The sequence below is a fragment of the Somniosus microcephalus genome, chromosome 13, assembly GCF_052327205.1.
Source record: "Somniosus microcephalus isolate GS21.2 chromosome 13, FLI_Smic_1.0, whole genome shotgun sequence".
Lineage (NCBI taxonomy): Eukaryota > Metazoa > Chordata > Chondrichthyes > Squaliformes > Somniosidae > Somniosus > Somniosus microcephalus.
Window position 1 is genome coordinate 34,575,700 of NC_140999.1, and position 24,188 is coordinate 34,599,887.

The window sequence follows — 24,188 nt, forward strand, 5'->3', positions numbered from 1 at the left end:
AACAGATCAGAATACCCACCGGCATGTTTTCTTTACCTTAATTGCTTAAAGTCTTCCTCTATGTCTTCCCGCTTGCATATAAAAGAGCCCACCTATGTTCTATTGCGACAAGCGAGGCGGATTGCTAGCCTTGGAAGAACCAAATGAAAATATTCAAGAATGTTACATTAACCACGATAAACTCAATACTTGCCGTTCCACCTCCATGTCTAGACATTTTTCAAAGAAACTGAAACAGCGAAACAAACACCCACGTGCCATTTCTATACAAAATAGGTTCTGATGACAAAAGTGAGATTGCATTTCTAAGAACAAAATCAAGGGCTTGCAAATTAATAATGTGCACTGATGGAGATTGGTTTATTTCCGCTTTTAGCAGAAATACTTTAATACTGAGTATTCATTCTAGGGGCAGCTACGTTATCTACTTCCGAATTTTGACACTTTAATGTTCTGGATCATTTTTGAAGACTGAAATGAGAATTCATGGCTAGTTGTCAACGGTCCCCAGGCAGAACAGTATTTGTACCATTATCAGTTTGAAGACAGTGCACAAAAATGAATCCTAGGTTTGTTGCTGAAACTGTTTCCCATATGTGCTTATTGGCCATTTTTAGAAATCTAGTTTCTCGATTGTGAAAACGTACACTCACAAACCTCACACTTTACATACTAAGCTATCTTGTGTATGGCACTTTTTGCATAAAATATAACTGAAGAGGACGATGCACTTTAGTATTACTGCACTTAGCTAACATTTTTTTTCCTGGAGAGATAATTCTGTCTATTATCACATGAAACCTAAAGATTGCTACTGTACATCTAATATCTGATATTGTTCTGACAGCTCTGGAATGTAAACAGTTTGGACTGGCATTAAAACTGAGGTAAATGTGCTACTCTACAAAGGAAATCATGGTAACGTTAAAGTTGTGTTGAACCAAATAGAATTTGTTACAGTATACCTTTGCATTATAGCCTGTTAATTTGAAACAATTTCAGTTGCATTTTACCCAGATAGAGTAATGTTTTCCCCAAATAGATTATTTTAGTGTCCTCTGAACTGTACAAAGATCAAGAAAGAAGGACTGTAAGTGTGTATGTGGAGGGGTGGGGGGCTCTCTGTGTAGTGAACTTTTAAGATAATCTAAAACATAATGTTTGTTATGCCCAATTTGATATATGGTAGCAATATCACTGAGAACATCACTGCTTTCTAAAACAATGTTTGAAGCTGACTTTGTTTGTCCTGGGGAACCGCGAGCTACCTTTGAACAACCGTCATTGCCTACAAATTTAAGAAGGCAGTTATGGAAATACTGCAGGGAAAATGGATTTTACACCACAACTTTAGGAAAAAATTACGTTTTAAAATAAACTGAGGTCGCATCCTGTGAGAACTAAGATGAAATAAAATTGATTGCATGTTTGAATCACAGTACAAAAACAGGCCATTTAACCCATCAAGTTTGTGTGCTGATTTTCTCCCACTCTCCTACTGGCTCCGCTAAACCTTAAAGAGTTTTTTTTCAAGCAACTATGTAATTCCATCTAAAAAAAAACTCTGTCCACCCTCTGTGTAAAGAGTCCTTTTCTAAACTCTTCATTTTTTATGATTGTATCCCGATTTTATCCTACAATCCTTTAGCCTCCATCTACTAGGTCTATTGTACCACAGAGTTTGATTTGGTATTGACGTCCTATGACATAAACAATGTAGTATAATTTGGGTATGAAGATGTTTGAATCAAAATTTAGACAAGCAGGGTGAGACCACCTTCAGGAGCTATTTCCCCATCACAGCAGTGCAACAAAACAGCAATTGGTGTGAAGTGGAATTTTAAAAGTTTCCACGTAATCCAATGTAAGATCTGTGAACATTCTGAAATTACATTTTCAGATTTTTATTATCAGAAATTTAAATTCATCTAGTTTTGGGATGCCAGTGAGAAAACCTCTGTTCTTGTATGTTTACTCTGTTTCCCTTGGCCAGAGAGTGACGTGAAGCTGGCCGAAGTACTGATCTCAAACTGTAGTATAAGGAAATGGTAAGTAATCTCAGAACTGTAATAGTAAAATTAGCCCTAGGTCTTTGATATGCAGTCTGCTCAACTTGTTTTTTGGAAGGCCCAGAAACAACCACAGGATGTTTGGCATTATGCCAAATTTGACCATTGTTGCCTTTAATAACTCAATAACTTTTTGAGGTCCATAAATGGGTAACAATTTGCATTCTGTTTTCAAAAATGTTTGTTATCCAATGCAATTGTGATAGGTTTACAACACAAAATGCAATGTGTATCTTAAATTGCACACTGTATTATGGCCTAGAGGCAAGTCATTATGTACAATTTAAGTTAAATAATAAAAACAGGTCAGTGCAAAAATAAAAGGAAACAAGATGATATCATTGCTTTCATATTTAGATATCAATTATAACATGTACAACAATTTTACTCTTTCAAGACATTGGTTAAAATATTTCATGTTTTGCATATACTGGGAATTCACCATGTTTAACGTATATTGGGTCTTTTGCCATCTTTAAGCATATTCATCGGTTATTCCCTTAATATTGCTCCTCTTTTGCAATATTCAACATTATACTTTTATTAATACAAATATTGTCAATGTTAAATAACAAATATGCATAGCCCCAGGACTTACCGTAAACGTATAAACATCTTCGAGATCTTGTAATTGTTTAGGGCTTTAGGGGTCAGAAGAGTGGGAGCACAACAAATTAAATCAGTGTTTACATTGTGTATATGTTAATCTGAGTGTATTTTCAGGTTTCTGAAGCAGTGCCATTCTTTCAAAAGCGGACATTGTATATGCTCAAGCAACATTTCCAACATCTGCTACAGAAGGCATGCTGTAACGTTAGTGGGCGGGCCAACATCCTACGCTGGCAAAATTTACATGACACTTTCACAAGTGTATAGCGTACAGTAGCGGAAAATCTAGCCTACGAGTCTCTTATTTTCCACGAAACTTAAGCTACAATGTACGCAATAAGTCTTCCATTATAACAATCCCTGATGATTCATCATCTACAAACTCGCATTTTCTAAGGTTAAAGGTAGCAGGGCAAGTGCTTGTCAGGTGACCAAGCTCGAATTAAGAAGCGGCTGTTTTTTCACAAACTATCCTGGTTTGATGACCAAATTTGACCAAATACCAAGACCAAAGTGTGTTCAATCGCTTGATAGGGGATTACGCCGTAATTAAACAGTCGCTTCTGAATTCCACGTTATCACAAGGTGGTTAAAACAAGCTGGGGCTCATTTCCAGTAGTGCCGCACCTGGCGTTGCACAGATCAGCAAAATCCTAAATTTGATCGTTGGTTTCTACTTATGGGGAGGGGAACCCTATAGTTGACCGCAGCGCCCTATCCTAGGGCGAGAACAGCAATCATTTCTCATCGCTATCCAGTGATGCCCAGGGGAAGTGTACTTGGACACCCAGTGACAACCGGGAAAGAGGGGAGGTCAGGCACGGTATGGTGTCCTTCAAGGTCCAATGGCTTTCAGGAGAGAAGGGCTGGAGAACTGCAGCATTAAAAATACAGTCATTTAGAGTATAGATGCAGGAACTGATTGTAGTTAATTGATTTTATTTAAACTTGGTATACTATGAGAACTTTCAACACTTTCGAAAGATTCATGAAGTATTCCTTTTACTAAATTCCAAAATAAAACTTAACTCAAGTTTTTCCTTTTTAATTATAGAATGCTAATTTGAGTATTACAGTACCCTAAGAGCATTAAGATTGTACTACTTATTGCTGTAGTATGATTAACTGTTATTCTTAAAACAGATGACTTCCGAACATGTAGTAATATAGTGGCATATAGATGGAAGCGAGTGGGTTCAAGTTTTTGCAATGAGGGGTACTTTCTTAAGGTTGTAAGCAATACACCAGATAAAAATCCAGTTACACAAACATTAGGCAATCCTTATCTTAAATGCGTATATTGTGGTAGCAAGGAGTCATGCACGAGGTTTCTGTTTCAGTAAGTACTTTTTGTCGGTGAATAGAAGCTTAAAATATATAGACATGGGATCCCACCTATATTCTCTGGCACTTCGCACATAAACAGTTCCATCAATTCCACATCAGTGTTTTAAAAGCTAGTCTATAGGCGGCTTTCAACTGTTGACTAAAGAAAAAAATATGCCTCGCAGTAATCCTTCCTACTATAGTAATGTTAAATCTTTTTTTTAAATTTCTGGAACTATACAACTGGTCAATAAACAAGTTTAAGTAGAAAGCATGTCTGGAGATTATCTTGACTTTAGAGGGGCTCGCAGATCTCCGAGACTACCTATTAGAGCACAGAACAAAATCTTAGTTTAACTGTACTCTGGGTTTAATATCTCCGTGCAATTTATAGCCTTGCTGATTTTAAAGGTCTTATTTTCCGAGTGACTTTAAAAAAGAGCCGTGGCTTTTTTAATGGAGTCTGTTTTGCAACAGTTTGAGCAGCTTTGTAGGAAGTCGACCAAACTTAATGAGAGTGTTTAGGGAAACCAAACATTCACACACCAATCATACCTGTGTATGGACAGTCTGATACTTAGATTTGTGTGATTACATATTATGGTTGTAGTTTGACTTCTAGGCTGTCCTTAGTGTCATTCTCTGTCTGTTTTCTCAGCACTGTTTGTAAATGTATCTTGCATTTATAGCGCAAAAAGGCCATTCGGCCCATCATGCCTGTGCCCGCTCTTTGAAGGAGCTATTCAATCAGTCCCACTCCCCTGCACTTTCCCCAGAGTCCTGCATTTTTCTTTCATTTTTAAGTATTTATCCAATTCCCTTTGAAAGTTGCTATTGAATCTGCTTCCAACACCCTCTCAAGCAGTGCATTCCAGATCGTAACACGAGAAGGTGGGCAAAGATGGCCTTTTTATTATGATTATATTTTGATACGTTTTGGGTAGTTGTTTACAACAATATTTAACACCTTCAGAGCGGATTGATGTTTTACCACTTTTACAGGGCAAAGGCAAAAACACTGTCAACAGTCAACGCCCCTAATCCCAATTGATCGCGTAAATCTGTAGGTCAATGCTGAATTCCTGTCGACCGATATCGTTTTTTGTATCCAGTTTAGACTGGTGATGGAGTTGTCTGCAGACACTTGCGCACTCTGATGCGGTTTACAAATATATTTATAAACTATTCAGGCACTGTCATAAACGCGTACAAAACAAGATGAAACTGCTACAGTGTTAGTGACGAAAGAGTGTTCATTACAAAAGTACACAATATTCATTAATATACTACACCACTATTATGTACAAGACTGGCAACGCTGTTCAAATATGAAAAATGCTGAAAATACAGAAACGCGATTAGATTTTGTTTCAAACTGTAATGCACAGTAAATAAATGACCCACTTACCCGCAAGTATCTATCTCACTGTTGGGCGTCTTTGCAGTGTGTAAGACGCAGTGGAATATTTGACTGTAACCCTGTCTGGTCTCCTGAGAACAGAAGGGAGCCTGGAGAACAATCTGTGCAGATATGCGTGTTAATGGGTCAACCTGTTTTTGCATAACAGGGAAAGGGCATGCCGTATTTACGTAACCGCGGCTCATAGCGCAGTTACCGTACACCAGCCTGAACACCGGGGAGTGAATCACGAAGACAATTAATACTGGCCACAAGAGGGCGAGGTGAATTCAGTTTTAATTCAGAAAGAATGGTTTTAACGGATTGGCTGATTCGTGTTATAGTTTGAATGACAGCACTGAAAGAGCAAAACAAGTGAAACAAGTCTTTGATATTCGCAGAATCAAAATATATAAACGTAGTTAATGGCTACAATTCTGGTCCATACTAAATTTGTTTCTAGACTTGCCTTACAAGTGTATAATCAAAATGTAGAATAGTGCTAGAAATAACTGTATTTGAAGGAATTTAACATGTATATTTCTTGACAGGCAATTCTTTAAAGTCATTAGAAGCCCTCTGATGCAATTGACATGTTTGGATGAAAATGGAGGCAGATAAAAGCAGGGAGTCGCCATATAATGTGTGATTCTTAAATGCCCATAGTTATAATCCTGCGTCGGTCTTCAGCTTGTCATTTCTTGAATGCAACACCACCTAGAGTTTCGAGTAATGTTACACCATAAATAATAACTTCTGAGTGAAAACCTGACGACTTGAATGAGAATATTGGAAGCTGTCACTGAAGTGGCTCATACTGATATTTTTTCATTACAAGCTGAAACGCATTTATGTGCAGCATTGTGTTCGGATTTTTCGACCACTTATTATTCAACACTAAAAGTTAAACGCCCCCTGCTGGACTGATAGGACGCAGTCGGTTTGGGTGTCATTGTACCAAACTTGTCCATTGTTTTGCCACAAACTCCTTTTGTAATAATATTTGTGAAACTCAGAATTGTGTTTGTTCTGACGCTTAAGAAAATATGTATTTTACAGTCTTAAGTCACTGTAGTTTGCTTGTAAGCCCCGTTATGAAATGGAAGATGCTATTGCTTTAGTTCATATGATTCAACCATTTAGTTCCACATCACACTGGAAAGTTGGAACTCCATGCTGCTTAAAAGCCTATCTATGCATGATACATAACCTCAGCTAAAGGAGTCTGAAAAAAAACTTAAAATTTTGAAGCAATTTGTTATGTTGAATGCAGAAGGTAGTTCAACAGACCAGTGAAAGTTAAGTAATGTTATGCTACTTAATCTGCTGATTTATAATTTTACTTCTTACAATAAACTTGATTTAATAGGTTTAACTTGGAGTACAAAGTCTGTCAGCATGGTGTTTTCACACTGATTCAGAGAGGTTTGGAGCATACTCCATTTATACATGTATACCAGTTGATTACATGTGGTATATCATGTTGAAACATGAGGTCTGTGGGGCCCTTTTCCTGTACAAGAAGTCGTATTTATTTTTGGTGGTCAATCCACATTACAAGGTTGCACTTGTCTCAAGAAGAATATTACCAGTTAGTTTTCTCATTTAAGGCACAGCAATGGAAATACAAAATCAAAAACAACCTGCTAATAATGTCATTGCGCTCTTCCACTTGAAGGAGGCATAGACGCTGATAACATAATAGGAAAATGTGATAAAACAGGATTTGGATTACTTGAATAAGTGCAAAGTAAATGTAAGCCTAGCCCTAAACAATGGGTTGATAGGCCCACTGACCAAGTGAAACACCACAGCTTAATCCATTCCTATTTCACACAGCACTGTGCACACACACAATCTACGAACAACAAGCAGGAGCAAGAACAATAAATTAATTTTTCACATCTCCAAGCCTGAGCACAAGTAGGTAATATAGCGGCTGGGGAACATTTAAAAAACAGCAACTATAAGATAATTAGGTTCAATATAAACATTGATAAGGAAAGGGAACAGCCAACGATTAACTAAAAAATTAATTGACTGGAAAAAAAGGCCAATTTCTATGAGATATAAACTGCCAAGATAAAATGGAAAGAAAAATTGGCAATAAAACAGTGCAAAAGCCATGGGAAACATTCAACTAAGAGCTGATTAGGGGATAAACTAGACAATTGCTCAGAAATGGTGCAACAAAAGCTGGAGCTCTTTGGATGATTAGCAATTTAAAATTAAAATGAGATTTAAAAAAGAGCCATTTAACAAATCTATGGCAAGGTTTTATAAACAGGGTAATCGAATAGAAAAACAAAGGGGGAGAAATTCAGCTGGTTAGCACCTCCTGTTAGCGCCTCCAGGGGCAATAACAGGGCGCTAATGACTTACCGCCCTGGCAGTTTACGGCAGCGGTAATCCCTAGCGCCACGATCTCCTGCGCCCGGAGATCGTGACATCATCCGGCTGTGCAGCGCCCCTTGCAGCATCGCCGGGCGAAAACACCGGCAGCTGCAGGAGGCGTTCATTGGGAGGCCGGGCGCTTCGGGGCGATACCTAAAGGTAGGTGGGCGAGGTAAGCAAAAAAAATTCTGAAATGTTCTTTCTCTTTTTTTTTCCTTTGTCTTCGCCAGCCATCGATCAGCCCGGCACTCTGCTGCAGTGCATTGGGCAGATCAGGCCGGATCGTGGCTGCCGTCTGGAACCAGGTAAGTTTTCCCCTTGCAGAGCCTGCAGCGATGGCCCTTCCATTTAAGGGATGGAAGGAGCCATCCAAGGCGGCAGCGCTGCATGGCCCATTGTGCAATGCTGCATACCTACCTGCTGCCTGTTGCGCTCCAGGAAGGAAGTGGAGCACTTGATTTAGCGCACCACTTCCTTCCTGGAGCGCTAAAACTCAATTTTTTAAAAGCTGGGAATCATTAGCGCCTGGCGCTAAGTTTCCCAGCTTTCAAAAGTTACCGCCCCCAAATGGGGCGATACTGAATTTCTCCCCCCAAGAGTTAATACAATAATACAAATCATTGATGAAGAACAAAGAAAAACCTGTGTGTGTGTGTATATATATATATATAGTGAGAACATCTCAAAGTGCATCACAGTACTTTTTTTTTTAAGTGTAGAGTCACTGTTGTAATGCAGGAAATGTACGAAAATGCAGCAGCCAATTTGTGCACAGCAAAGTCCCACGAACAGCAATGAGATAACTAACCAGATAATCTGTTTAAGTGGTATTTTTAGGGCGCAGTTGTAACCTTGTGTCCAGCTTTGGGTGCCTTACGTTGTGTACATATACTGTATATACTTTCAATTGTATATTAAGTGTTGCCTACAAAACTACAGCTAGAATCACAGAATGTTAAGGAACAGAAAGAAACAATTTGACCCATCATGCCTGTACCATCTCTCTGAAAGAGCTCTCCATTCAGTGCCATTCCCACGGCCTGTTAACTTTTTTCTTTATTAAATATTTACCCACTTCTCTTTTTAAAGTTGTTATGGCTTCTGCTTACCTACAACACTGTTGCTGATAGGGCCTTCCTTTTCCTAACAAATTTCTGCATTTTTTTGGTGATGATTATACACACAAATGTTCATAAAATAAGTTACTGAGATGCATTCTGTATACTCACTTGAACAGATAGCTATGATGTGTATAAGACAACTCATTTGTTATAAGCATCCAGGTACAAATTGAATTGACCACAATATCAGGTAGCTATTTTATGTAAATCTCAACAAGCAGAGATACCTCAGTCCGGGCCCTGGCCTTATAAACATTTTTTAAATAAATACACATACATATATTTAAACACATTAAGCTGTAATCCTAAGTGATTTTAAAACACTGCACTGCATTGAATATTTTGATGAACTAAAAGCAGTATTCACCAATTTTGCAGTTCTAACATGGATCTGTGCTTGAACAGGAGCTTGGGTCAGAGATTCAGGGCTACAGTGATAGGGGAATTTACCCATGTGACACCACCATTGCCGTCCTCAATTTAACTGAACAGCACAGGTGCCTGGCTGCCATCTGAAGAAGGACATGTTAAGTTGCTACACAGCTTGGTATAGCCTTCAGCAGTTACTCGTTATCTGTCAGTCATTTCAAAGAGCCGGCACAGGCACAATGGGCCAAATGGCCTCCTTCTGTGCTGTATCATTCTATGACTTTATGATTTTATTTCAGAAACTCCATGAAAAGATGCAGCATTAGTGGACGTGAAATCAGATGGCATGATAGCCAACACTGTGACAATCACTTTTGGGAGAGAACTGAGAGAACGCAGGACCTCTCAGTTTGATAAACCAACTGAAACTAATTTACCTTGACACAACTAAAACAAGTCAACCCAATTCAGAAATTGACTCCTGTCACCATCTCTGACAGGGAAAACAAGAAGATTCAAACTGACCACCACAGTATTTGACAGTGAAATAGGGGCAGAATCTAGTCCTAGCCATTCCACAAGGTGGAATTCAGCAGCTATGTTATGGAATCCAAAGGTGATCACTGCAGAAAGGATAATTCCTATTGGACTGTATTAGCTGTTGTCTAGGATGGCTGCTATAGCCTGGTGGCTGTTTTATGCAGGTGAGCATAAGTACAGGTTTGTCTCTATAATGAAATTGACCTACCTAATTTTCAATGTGAATTTTACCCTCTCCTTGGCAGCAGACACATGCTGGTACATATTTTTGTTTAGGTCAACATGCTTACAACTCTCCAAATCAAGCTACTGAGAAATCCATAGAGGAGGAGTTTCTGTTTACATGAAATGAGTGCACACTCTCTCCCTGTAGGGACACACTCCACTTGCCTAAGTCCAGAGAGCTTATGTACAGGTTGACAAGCACCAAGGTCTAGGGACCCCAAAATGTGCACAAGGCAACTGCTGGGGCTAACCAGCTAAAACTATGTAGCCAACCAGGACATAGCAATGGTATGCTTGCTGCTCCTTGTCCAGTCTGACCACCACACTCATTAGCCCTGAGGCACAGCACATACACTGCACAAATACAATTAAGTTTAAATTCTTAAGAATTGCAGGCCTGATGTGGAAGCTGCCTTTTGTTGTGAAAATGAGCTAAGAGAGTTCGGAGATGGTCTAAATTGTAACATCTGCTATGAGGATGACTCTCTCTCTCTAGAGTACTCACTAACAGGCTGATGTGGGCTGGAGATTTCCCTCACTGCAACCATTTCTCTTTTTTCCCACAAATCTATCTCACAGCTTGGCCCCCAGGTCTTGTAGATGAGATCGAGAAGCCCTTCTATTGCATGCTGAAGAGTTCTCCACCATAAAGAATTGTTTGGATGCATGCCTTGTATGCCAGAAGCCTAGCCTGTAATGGGACTTTATTATTATTGAAGGGAAACCCCCTCACAGAGTGATCCCAAATGACTGCATCCAGCCCAAACATAGCATTCCCCAGAACCTTCAAGTATAGACATCCCTTGTATCTTCAAGCAATACCTCCAAGATCCCCTCTTGAGCCATGCAAAGCTGTACACATGACTAAATCCCATTGGTTAGTCCAATGTTCAAGATGGTGAATAATGCACACTAGATCCCCAGAGAATATGAATGAAAGGTACATAGATTTAAGTGTGTATTGTTGGATGAAGTGGCCTACACACATTGGGTCAGAATTTGTGGTCAGTATGCGCTAAATCCTGAACTTGCGATCTGTCAAGTTCCGACTTGACCAATGATCCGCACTGACGGGGAAATCCTAATTGCTGGTGCAGAGTTGGGCTAATTTCCCACCAACTGCCCAGCAATTATGTATGAAAATTTTACAGCTGATGTAAACAGGCGCAGGGCCTGTTTACACAGCGTAAGAAGATACCTCCTGACAAATCCAAGTGATTTTAAAAGCTATATGAGGCCAGAAATGGAAGCAATTTAGGAGTTTGTCCATGAACATTATTTATTGTCCATGAAAAGTTTGGAGGAAGCATTTGCTACATTGAGTTTTTTTTTTGCGTCTATGTGGAGCAAAAGCTTAACAAAAATCCATGCAGAAACTGGAGGAAAGGGAGAAAAAAAAAACCTCATTATTGAGCCTTCCAAGATTTAATGTGCATAAACATCTATGTTATAAAACTTCTGTTTGCTGATTGGAGCACCGGCCCACATGATCCCAGGTACGCTTCCGCACACGGTGCGCCCCTGGGATCTGTGGGCAACTACGCTGCCCTCTACTACGCAGCGCCTGCCAGCAAGTTCTCAAAGGAGGGTCCCCATCAGGTGAATGCGCAGTTAGTTCAGATGCCAGCAGCGTAATCCCTAGCTACGCCACCAACCACAAAATCCAGGCCATTAAAAAAAAAAATTCATTTATGGGATCAGGGCGTCGCTGGCAATGCCAGCATTTATTGCCCATCCCTAGTTGCCCTTGAGAAGGTGATGGTGAGCTGCCTTCTTGAACTGCTGCAGTCCGTGTGGTGATAGTACTCCCACAGTGCTGTTAGGGAGGGAGTTCCAGGATTTTGACCCAGCGACGATGAAGGATCGGCGATATACTTCTAAGTCAGGATGGTGTGTGACTTGGAGGGGAACTTGGAGGTGGTGGTGTTCCCATGTGCCTGCTGCCCTTGTCCTTCTAGGTGGAAGAGGTCACGGGTTTGGGAGGTGCTGCTGAAGAAGCCTTGGTGAATTGCTGCAGTGCATCTTGTAGATGGTACACACTGCAGCCACGGAATGCCGGTGGTGGAGGGAGTGAATGTTTAAGGTGGTGGATGGGGTGCCAATCAAGCGAGTTGCTTTGTCCTGGATGGTGTCGAGCTTCTTGAGAGTTGTTGGAGCAGCACTCATCCAGGCAAGTGGAGAGTATTCCATCACACTCCTTACTTGTGCCTTGTAGATGGTGGAAAGGCTTTGGGGAGTCAGGAGGAGAGACACTCGCTGCAGAATACCTAGCCTCTTACCTGCTCTTATTGCCACAGTTTTTATGTGGCTGGTCCAGTTAAGTTTCTGGTTAATGGTGACCCCCAGGATGTTGATAGTGGGGGATTTGGCGATGGTAATGCCATTGAATTTCAAGGGGAGGTGGTTAGACTCTCACTTGTTGGAGATAGTCGTTGCCTGGCACTTCTGTGGCACGAATGTTACCTGCCACTTATCAGCCCAAGCCTGAACGTCGTCCAGGTCTTGTTGCATGCGGGAGGAGTTGTGAATGGCGCTGAACACTGTGCAGTCATCAGTGAACGTCCCCATTTCTGACCTTATGTTGGAGGGAAGGTCATTGATGAAGCAGCTGAAGATGGTTGGGCCTAGGACACTGTTTCTGTTTTCCTCCAAAGCAGAGTTCTACTCTGTGTGTGCAGGTAATGCATGGGGAATGGTGCTCAGAGTGTCACTCCTGGGGTCCTATCAGTGCAAGTGAGGTGATTGTTGAATGCATCTCACGCTGGCATTCTTGCCACAAAAACAGCAGGAGATGGAATAGTGCACTATTTTGACGTCGCTGGGTCAAAATCCTGGAACTCCCTCCCTAACAGCACTGTGGGAGTACCTTCACCACACGGACTGCAGCAGTTCAAGAAGGCGGCTCACCACCACCTTCTCAAGGGCAATTAGGGTTGGGCAATAAATGCTGGTCTTGCTAGCAACGCCCACATCCCATAAACGAATAAAATAAATACTACTATCAGGCCTGTCATGTAAAGGGCTGAATGAGAATAAGGAAAAGAATAAGGAAAATTTTCATTTCAAGCAGTAGGTGATTTAGCCTTAGATTGAATTTGAGGCTTTCTGAACAAAAGGCTAGAACCCTACAACTCGAGCTACTAAGCAACATTGAATAAATAAACTATCAGATAGCCTCCATCTAGCTATGCAGCTTGATGTTAAGACATTTCATTGTGATGTTATAACCTGTAACTGGCTCACCACGACTAGCTGAGAAATCAATAAAGTATTTGTTCGGTAAATTATTTTAAAACTTACTTATTGCAGAGGTTCTAAAAGCAACAGATACAAATCAAATGCAATTTTGATGTCATTCTTAATTTACCTATTTTGCTTTACTAGCAGTAGAAATTATCGTCTGAATAGTCCTGTGTCAATCACTGGCAAGCAGTTATTCTGCATAACGATTGCAGGCCTTGGATTGACCCCCATATAAAGTCAGACCGACAAACCTAGTAAACAAGCAACACTTCAAAAAAGCTGGCAACTCAAAATTAGCCCTGATTATAGGCTAATGGGATGTGAAAAGAAGTAGTTACACTGAAAATACAGTGTACACAGGTTTGTTGTTAATTAAACTGCAGGTTCCCCCAACACTCCAACGCTATGTTATGTTGCAGAAGAAAAAAAGTAAAGTGCAAGAAAATATGTTTTGGCAGCGGTTGATTTGGGAACTCTTTGAAGAGATATGAACCTTGAGGCCGCTGGATTTATTTTCTAGGATGGGATATGACCCCCCGACAATTTGGATTCTTGATAATTTGATGCATTTTCCAGCATTTTAGAATTGTGACTTCCAAACCAAAAATAAAATTCTGTGTTGCAGATATATTTCAGACATGAAAATTAAGCCAGTATCTAGACTTCATAGAAACATAGAAGATAGGAGCAGGAGTAGGCCATTCGGCCCCTCGAGCCTGCTCCGCCATTCAATGAGGTCATGGCTGATCATCCAAATTCAGTACCCTGTCCTTGCCTTCTCTCCATATCCCTTGATCCCTTTAGCCTTAAGAAATATATCTAACTCCTTCTTGAATATATTTAATGAATTGGCCTCTACTGCCTTCTGTGGTAGAGAATTCCACAGGTTCACCACTCTCTGGGTGAAGAAATTCCTCCTCATCCCTGTCCTAAATGGCTTACCCCTTACCCTTAGACTGTGACCCCTGGTTCCGGACTCCCCCGCCATCGGGAACATCCTTCCTGCATCTAGTCTGTCTAGTCCTGTTAGAATTTTCTAAGTTTCAATGAGATCCCCTCTCATTCTTCTAAACTCCAGCGAGTATAAGCCCAATCGACCCAATCTCTCCTCATATGTCATTCCTGCCATCCCAGGTATCAGCCTGGTGAATCTTCGCTGCACTCCCTCCATGGCAAGAACATCCTTCCTCAGATAAGGCGACCAAAACTGCACACAATACTCAAGATGTGGTCTCACCAAGGCCCTGTACAACTGCAGCAAGACATCCTTGTTCCTGTACTCGAACCCTCTCGCTACGAAGGCCAGCATACTATTTGCCTTCTTAACTGCCTTCTGCACCTGCATGCTTACCTTCAGCAACTGGTGCACAAGGACACCCAGGTCTCGTTGCACTTCCCCTTCTCCCAATCTATTGCCATTCAGATAATAATCTGCCTTCCTGTTTTTGACACCAAAGTGGATAACCTCACATTTATCCACATTATATTGCATCTGTTATGCTTCTGCCCAATCACCCAACCTGTCGAAACATTACTGGAGTCCCACTAGTCACTGCCTGCCACTCGGAAAAAGACCCGTTTATTCCAACTCTTTGCTTTCTGTCTGCCAACCAGTTCTCTATCCAAGTCAATACCTTGCCCCCAATCCCATGTGCCTTAACTTTACATGCTAATCTCTTATGCGGGACCTTATCGAAAGCCTTCTGAAAGTCCAAATACACCACATCCACTGGTTCTCCCTTATCTATTTTACCAGTTACATCCTCAAAAAATTCCAGTAGATTAGTCAAGCACAATTTACCTTTTGTAAATCCATGTTGACTTTGTCCGATCCTGTCACTGTTTTCCAAGTGCTCTGCTATTACATCTTTTATAATGGACTCTAGCATTTTCCCCACTACCGATGTCAGGCTTACCGGTCTATAATTCCCCGTTTTCTCTCTACCACCTTTTTTGAATAGTGGGGTAACATTAGCTACCCTCCAATCCATGGATACTGTTCCAGAGTCTATAGAATTTTGGAAGATGACCAGCAATGCTTCTACTATTTCTAGGGCCACTTCCTTAAGTACCCTAGAATGTAGATTATCAGGCCCTGGGGATTTATCGGCCTTCAATCCCATCAATTTCCCTAACACCATTTCCCTACAGATACTGATTTCATTCAGTTCCTCCCTCTCATTAGACCCTATGTTCCCCGACATCTCTGGGGGGTTATTTGTGTTCTCCTTTGTGAAAACAGAACCAAAGTATGTATTCAATACAACTTCACGGAATCCAGTTTCTTCCATTGAGAATTTTACCCATCTGTGGCAACAAGCTGTGTTAGCGTATTGGTAAATATCCACTTCTCTGCATTTTCTGGTAAAAATCACTATGGATTTAAACATCACATGCTCCACCTAGATCACTCCATGACCATTGCTTAGTTTTCCTGCATTGTGTTTGGCAAAGCACTTTATTAGTCTTCAGTGGAGAAGGAGAGAGGTAATTAGTGAAATCTGACTGTGCCAGAAGCTTTCATGAGGTAAACTTTCCTTTAAATGACATTTGTTTTTATCAAACTCCATGAATCACACTTTGGTGAATTACAATTAGTCATGCAATTAAAATCATTCACTCTACAACTATGATTTTTATTCATTGCAATTAACATTTTAATCACCCTCCAGTAAAATATTGATCTTAATCATATTTCGTCTGTCAGTTTGATCAGACTGCTTTACACCACATAAGCTTCTGCCACAATTGTGGCCTAGTCAAATCTTTCAACTGGCTGCCTTCTGCATCAATAACCAATCTGCCAAACGCATGTAGCCCAGTACTGCATATGCAAGAGCACTCGGTCATGGTGGCTCAACCTCAGGGGATTACAGAAGATTTTTATTGACAAATGCAGACAAAGAGAGACTGGGTCTAAAGCGCTGCAAAATATTGTTGGCATTCATAAAATATTTTGTCCATGGCCACGGTTTCTTATTTCTTTTTTACTGTGTTTCTTAATTTAATGTAGGTTTTTTTTTTAAATGCTGCATGCAAGGTGGAAGTTACATTCATCTAAAAGCCAACATATTACCTCGAAACCCTTTGAAGGGGCAAAATGTCCTTAATATGCTAATATTTGAATTGAAAAGCTGTTGAATGTCAAGGTCCCACTGGAACACTTCCTGATTACTATTTAAATGATTGGTATCTGCCAGACTGTTAGTTTGTTGCATTGTTGATTTATTGAAGCACATTTTTCTGAGGCACTGACAGTCAGAAAGGCCTCAGTAATATCTTCCTTGTCTGTCGACCCTGATGAGTGGGTATGAGTGTGTACTGAAAAGAGACTTTCTGTGAAGCCTGAATCTAAGAACATCCAATCTAGCCTTTTCAATGTCCCCCATTTTCATCCTCTTCATAGCATAAGAACAGTGGTATTACCATTGGGAAATCCATGTTGTAATGTATGTACCTTTAAGGGGAGAACTACATTTTACAGCTCCTGTATACTGTAGTACCGGCAGTGACCACACCTGTATATAAACCCGCAGTAGTGATCTGTAGAGTTAGTTCTAGAGTAACCCTCATTCAGTAAACACCTGTTGATCGTTCCCTGCAGTCTCTTGTCTGATTATTGAAGGACACAACAACAAGATACACGGATCTAAACACTAGTACGATAGCAAAATACTGCGGATGTTGGAAATCCGAAATAACAACAGAAAATGCTGGAAAAACTCAGCAGGTCAGGCAACATCTGTGGACAGAAATTTGAGTTGACGTTTCGGGTCGAACCCTTCTTCAAAACTAGAAAGATAGATCGGAGGCAGGGCTGCGATCGGACAAAAGAAGAAACAAAAGTAGTAAAAAAGAGACAATAAAAAGGTATTAGAAGCTAGACGAGATGGTAATAGGCTGAGATTAGGTGTAAAGTGTACTGGCAGGGCAAGAGATAGCTGCCAGGTGTGAGAGAGAAACAAAAGGAAAGGGGGGGGGGGGAAAAAGGAGTGGAAAAATTACAAGAAAAAATGAAATAGGGGCCGAGGTTATGATCTGAAATTGTTGAACTCGATATTGAGTCCGGAAGGCTGCAGAGTGCCTAATCGGAAGATGAGGTGCTGTTCCTCGAGTTTACGTTGAGCTTCCGTGGAACAATACAAGAGGCCAAGGACGGTGAGGTCCGAGTGGGAATGTAGCGGTGAATTAAAATGACAGGCGACCGGAAGCTCGGGGTCACCCTTACGGACTGAGCGGAGGTGTTCCGCAAAGCGGTCACCCAATCTGCATTTGGTCTCCCCAATGTAGAGGAGACCGCATCGTGAGCAGCGAATACAGTATACTAGATTGTGAGAAGTACAAGTAAATCGCTGTTTCACCTGGAAGGGGTGTTTGGGGCCCTGGACAGTGGGGAGGTATAGGGGCAGGTGTTACATCTCCTCCGCTTGCATGGGAAGGTGCCAGGCGAAGGGGAAGGGCTGTTTGGGGTGATAGAGGAGTGGACTAGGGTGTCTCGGAGGGAGCGGTCCCTGCGGAATGCTGAAAGGGGAGGGGAGGGGAAGATACGTTTGGTGGTGGGATCACTTTGGAGGTAGCGGAAATGCCGGACGATGATCCGTTGAATGTGGAAGCTGGTGGGGTGAAAGGTGAGGACAAGGGGAACCCTATCGTGGTTCCGGGAGGGAGGGGCAGGGGTGATGGCAGAAGTGTGGGAGATAGAACTGACACGGTCGAGGGCCGTGTCAACCACGGTAGAGGGGAATCCTCGGTTGCGGAAAAAGGAAGACACGTCTGAAGCACTGGTGTGGAAGGTGGCATCGTCAGAGCAGATACGGCGGAGATGGAGAAACTGGGAGAATGGAATAGAGTCCTTACATGAAGCGGGGTGGGAGGAAGTGTAGTCCAGGTAGCTGTGGGAATCAGTGGGCTTGTAGTGAATATTGGTCGATAACCTATCCCCAGAGATGGAGACGGAGAAGTCGAGGAAGGGAAGGGAAGAGACAGAGATGGACCATGTGAAGGTGAGGGAAGGGTGGAAATTGGAGGCAAAGTGAATGAAATTGTCAAGTTCGGGACGAGAGCAGGAAGCGGCACCGATACAGTCATCAATGTATCGGAAAGAGAGGTGAGGGAGGGGACCCGAGTAGGACTGGAACAAAGATTGTTCCACATAGCCCACGAAAAGGCAGGCATAGCTAGGACCCATGCAGGTACACATGGCAACACCTTTGATTTGGAGGAAATGAGTGGAGTTAAAGGAGAAGTTGTTCAATGTGAGAACAAGTTCAGCCAGGCGGAGGAGGGTGGTGGTGGATGGGGACTGGTCGGGCCTCTGTTCAAGGAAGAAGTGGAGCGCCCTCAGACCATCTGGGTGGGGGATGGAGGTGTAGAGGGATTGTACGTCCATGGTGAAAAGGAAGCGGTTGGGGCCAGGAAACTGGAAACTGTTAGTGGCGGAGGGCGTCTGAAGAGTTGCAGATGTAGGTGGGAAGGGGAGAAAAGATAGAGTCAAGATAGGAAGAGATAAGTTCCGTGGGGCAAGAACAGGCTGAAACGATGGGTCTACCAGGGCAGTCCTGTTTGTGGATCTTGGGAAGGAGGTAGAAGCGGGCTGTGTGGGGTTGGGGAACTATGAGGTTGGTGGCAGCGGGGGGAAGATCTCCAGAGGAGATGAGGTCAGTGACAGTCTTGGAAACCAGTGCTTCAGACATGTCTTCCTTTTTCCACAACCGAGGATTCCTCTCTACCGTGATTGACACTGCCCTCGACCGTGTCAGTTCTATCTCCCACACTTCTGCCCTTACCCCTGCCCCTCCCTCCCGGAACCACGATAGGGTTCCCCTTGTCCTCACCTTTCACCCCACCAGCCTCCACATTCAACGGATCATCCTCCGGCATTTCCGCTACCTCCAAAGTGATCCCACCACCAAACGTATCTTCCCCTCCCCTCCCCTTTCAGCATTCCGCAAGGACCGCTCCCTCCGAGACACCCTAGTCCACTCCTCTATCACCCCAAACAGCCCTTCCCCTTGCACCTTCCGTGCAAGCGGAGATGTAACACCTGCCCCTATACCTCCCCCCTTCCCACTGTCCAGGGCCCCAAACACCCCTTCCAGGTGAAACAGCGATTTACTTGTACTTCTCGCAATCTAGTATACTGTATTCGCTGCGGTCTCCTCTACATTGTGGAGACCAAACGCAGATTGGGTGACCGCTTTGCGGAACACCTCCGTTCAGTCCGTAAGGGTGACCCCCGAGCTTCCGGTCGCCTGTCATTTTAATTCACCACTCCATTCCCACTCAGACCTCACCGTCCTTGGCCTCTTGTATTGTTCCACGGAAGCTCAATGTAAACTCGAGGAACAGCACTTCATCTTCCGATTAGGCACTCTGCAGCCTTCCGGACTCAATATCGAGTTCAACAATTTCAGATCATAACCTCGGCCCCTATTTCATTTTTTCTTGTAATTTTTCCACTCCTTTTCCCCACCCCCCTTTCCTTTTGTTTCCCTCTCACACCTGGCAGCTATCTCCTGCCCTGCCAGTACACTTTACACCTAATCTCAGCCCATTACCATCTCGTCTAGCTTCTAATACCTTTTATTGTCTCTTTTTTACTTCTTTTGTTTCTTTTATTCTTTTGTCCGATCGCAGCCCTGCCTCCGATCTATCTTTTCTTTTCAGTTTTGAAGAAGGGTTCGACCCGAAACGTCAACTCAAATTTCTGTCCACGGATGTTGCCTGACCTGCTGAGTTTTTCCAGCATTTTCTGTTGTTACACGGATCTAACATTGGCGACGAGCAGATTCAAACCTACCTGCAACTCTGCATCACCTCCCAGGGATTCGCTCCTGGAGAACAGTGGAAGAAGGCCGAGTCCAGAAGCACGGGCGTCAACCACGGGAAACCCCCCAGTCATCCAGCGGAGATTTGAGCATCGCAGGGGAGGCTGTTGAGAGCCAGGCTTGGCTTTCCAGTCACGGTGGTCCAGTGAAACGGGCTGGCAACAGGTACTGCGCAGACCCTTCCCGGACAGCGGCGGCTAGAGCCGACCGACGGCACAGAAAAGGCCGAGCAGCGTCGACGGGGGAGGTAGAGAGGGTAGAGCGCACAGGGCGCAGCCGGTGTTCAGGACCGAGCGGCGTCAACGGGGGAGAGAGGCGAGAGAGAGCAGAGCGCAGCCGGTATTCAAGGGCCGAGCAGCGTCAACGGGGGAGAGAGGCGCGCAGGAAAATGCGCAGAGTGCAGCCGGTGTTCAAGGGCCGAGCAGCGTCAGCGGGGAAGAAAGGAAAGTGCGGGAGACGCCATTTTAAGCCAGTCTAACCACACCCAAAAATGCCGAAGAGTGGCAGTATCACAGCGTTCGACAATGAAGTCGAAGATTGGACGACATATGTCAAACGCATAGAAGTATACTGCAAGGCGAATGAAGTGCCAGATGACAAGAAAGCGCTGGTATTGTTGAATTCAATGGGTGCAAAAACGTATGGCTTACTACGAAACCTAGTAACCCCAGAGAAGCCAGTAGAAAAGGATTTTGAAAACAGTGTCAATCCTACAGGACCACTTAAACCCCACACCACTGCTGATAGCAGAAAGATTTAAGTTTCACAAAAGGAACCAGCATAAAGATGAAAGTAATGCTGAGTATTTAACGGAACTGCGCAAGCTATCGAAACACTGCCAGTTTGGAACGGGAATGGCAGATACTTTAAGGGACAAGTTTGTGTGTGGGCTTCAAAGTGAAGGAACCCAGAAACGGCTTCTGTCAGAAAAGGATCTTACGCTAGACAAGGCTTTCAGCATTGCAGTATCACACGAAGCAGCAGCACGGGGCGTGGCAGAGATACAATGGAGACCACAAGAATATGGCACAAATGGAATGTCATACGGAACAGTGAAGTGCTATCGCTGCGGCAGAACAACACATGACCATAAGGATTGCTGGTTCAAGGACAAAGTGTGCAGACAGTGTGGAAGAGTAGGACACATAGCAAGAGTCTGCAGGTCGGGAAAGAAAACCAGCAGCAAGAAATCTCCACAGGAGAAGTACAAGAAGGTACATAAGGTGACGGAGAGTAGTTCAGACGAACAGAAGAGTGATACAGACTCCGGAAGCAAGGAGCTGGGTTGTCTGAAACTACATAATGTGATCAAAACGGAGGATCACCAAACTATCTGGGTCACGCTCAAGATAGCAGGAGTCCAAGTGAAAATGGAATTGGACACAGGATCAGCCCTAACAGTCATAAACCAGAGGGACTACAAGCGGCTATTCTCACATATACCCTTGAGAGATACAAAGATTGTCTTGAAGACATACACGGGGCAAAAAGTCTACCCCAAAGGAAAAATAAGGGTGAACGCTATATATAATGGCAAGGAAACACCAAAAATGGACCTATATATATTGCCAGATGGAGGACCACCACTACTAGGACGTGACTGGCAACCAGGAACGATATGCACACGGCAGGGGCCACTAATGTACACAGTGGATGTTGGGGAGAACATTGTGAGATGCCATGCTGACCAGATCCTAGAGTCACAGGAACGAGTCAACCCCATGTCTCACCCATACGTACCTGGTGATGAACCCAACGTACAGGTAGCATCTACCCCAGAAACAGTAGCATCGGAAGCGGATGAACCAACCGACGACAGGGGGCCAGAATCGCCTCCACACCAAGAGCAAGACACTCGGGAAAGGCGCTATCCAGAAAGGATCAGGAAGCCTCCCCAAAGACTGAATTTATAAATAGACTATTTTCAGCTAATGTTGCATGTTAAAAGTGTTAATTGTAATTAGTTTGATATTTAATTGTTAAGAGTGTTATGGTACTGTTAATCTAAAAGGGGAGGAATTGTAATGTATGTACCTTTAAGGGGAGAACTACTTTTTACAGCTCCTGTATACTGTAGTACCGGCAGTGACCACACCTGTATATAAACCCTGAATAGTGATCTGTATAGTTAGTTCTAGAGTAACCCTCATTCAGTAAACACCTGTTGATTGTTCCCTTCAGTCTCTTGCCTGATTATTGAAGGACACAACAACAAGATACACGGATCTAACACATGTCCCCACTGCAAAGCAGCACTTTGAGCGGAGCTGTGTGAAGAGATAGATGTGCACGCATAGTAGGGGTTTGGGTGGGAACTGGGAGAAATGGGTCAGAGAGGATACCCACAGCAACTTCACCCTGTTTATGGATCTGGCTTCTGGCAGATCTTAAAGGGTGCTGATGCTTTTTTGAGCAGTTAATTCAGGTTCATATAATTGTCAGCAGATTTGATACAGTAGCCTCTAAGAAACCATTTAAATCTGTTTACAACCCAAAATCCACCTCAAAATGGACAGCAATTTTGAGGAAAATCCTGGCCCTGATGTCATCTTGACATAAGCCTATCATTTGTAGAGCTGCATTTTAGCTAGGATGGCTACCTCATTTCCAGCATAATTCAGGGCAAAACATAAACGGAGCATAAAAATGGCATATCCTCTCTAAGTCTCAAACTCTAACCCTCGCCAGCCCCCAACCCAACCGCCCCCCCACCCCCCGATAGATCCGTTTGATTGATGCCCTACCAAACCATCAGAGTGTTGGGGCTGATCATTCTTATAGACTTTTTCAATATTTATGAAATTTTGGGGTTCAATATTTATTTATTCATTACGGTATGTTTTTGTAAAGTTCAAAATAGACTGTAAGTGAAACGAGTCAGCAGAACAGGAAGAGATCAATGAAGAAGTTACATGAAATACCAACTTACGTGAGAGCTCAGGAAGCCAGAGATATTTAGTGCAAGCTGCAGAGTCCTATGGCAGGCACCAACTGAACGTAAAGCTAATGATAGCCGTTAGTCTGGATGCAAAACTACAGTATTTCATGTTTGAAGTGATACAAGATGAAAGAAGGCACACCAGGAAGATCAGCAGATGCCTGACTGCACCAGATATTATGCTATCAACCATATCTGCAGGCCTTGGCAGACATACTTGGCAATGGACTACAGGCCCTGGGTCTGCTTGAAACCAGTGCAACGTTTTGCTATTTGCTTGAAGATCACCTGCAGCCAACCTGCAACATATGCAAAGCAGTGCCAGTCAAGGTCAGCAAACCCCTCAACATTCCTGCTTCTTGCTCATTCCAGGCTAGCGCGTATCAGAGATGACTGATGCGCTAGTCCGCATCTCTTTTCATCTCTCTTCATCTCTTTTCCCACTGAAAAGCAACAGGAACATAACCTAACTGCTCAATTTCAGTGTTGCATCCTCCAATACCTTCAAATTCCTCTCCTGTGTTGTATCTTGTAGCACAGAACCATTTGCGTTACAGTCCAGCTGTTTTTCCCTTTCCTAGTCTCCTTACTTAGCACTTTTCCACATTAAATGCCATTTGTCACTCATTAGCCCACCTTACCAAGCAATCCAGATCCCTTTGTATTAGGTTTGCATCTTCCTCATTGTTTGAACACCTCATTGTTTGAACACCCTTGTTGCCCTTACATTTGGTGCTCTCTACAACCCACCTCCAAATAATTTATATACACTGTAACCAGCGATAGCTTCAGCACTGATCCATGTAGCACCCTGCTAGTGGCCCCTTGCTATGTTGACCCAGCTCCATTCACAACCACCCTTTGATTTCTTTGGTTTAGCCAATTTTCAATACATCAATTATGGATGTTCTCAGTTGATGAATCTACGAGACAGGGTCTAACTACGGTTTGATGGCATGCCACCAAATCCACCGGGTCTGGTTTTCCCATGAGTGGGCCATGCAATTATAGGCAGCTGCTAAACCAGACCATAGTGCCTTTTAAAATAATTTGCAGTCCCACGTTAAAAACTAAGGGCTCGATTTTAACTCAGGTGCGGGGAATTGTCGGGTTCCCCGAATTTGGTGT

General features: G+C 43.0%; 1 protein-coding gene across 2 annotated transcripts in view; it reads right to left on the minus strand.

Moving 5' to 3' along the window:
* The window catches only part of LOC147108208 (nuclear factor interleukin-3-regulated protein-like), a 31,331-nt gene extending 25,707 nt beyond the window's left edge, over positions 1-5,624 (minus strand). For both annotated transcript variants that reach the window (XM_086004736.1, XM_086004735.1), the window contains exons 1-2: positions 5,413-5,624; positions 37-129 (exon numbers count right to left, since the gene is read on the minus strand). The gene's annotated coding sequence lies outside the window, so the exon portion shown is untranslated. The remainder of the gene's footprint in view (positions 1-36; positions 130-5,412) is intronic.
* Between the last annotated feature and the right edge of the window lie 18,564 nt (positions 5,625-24,188).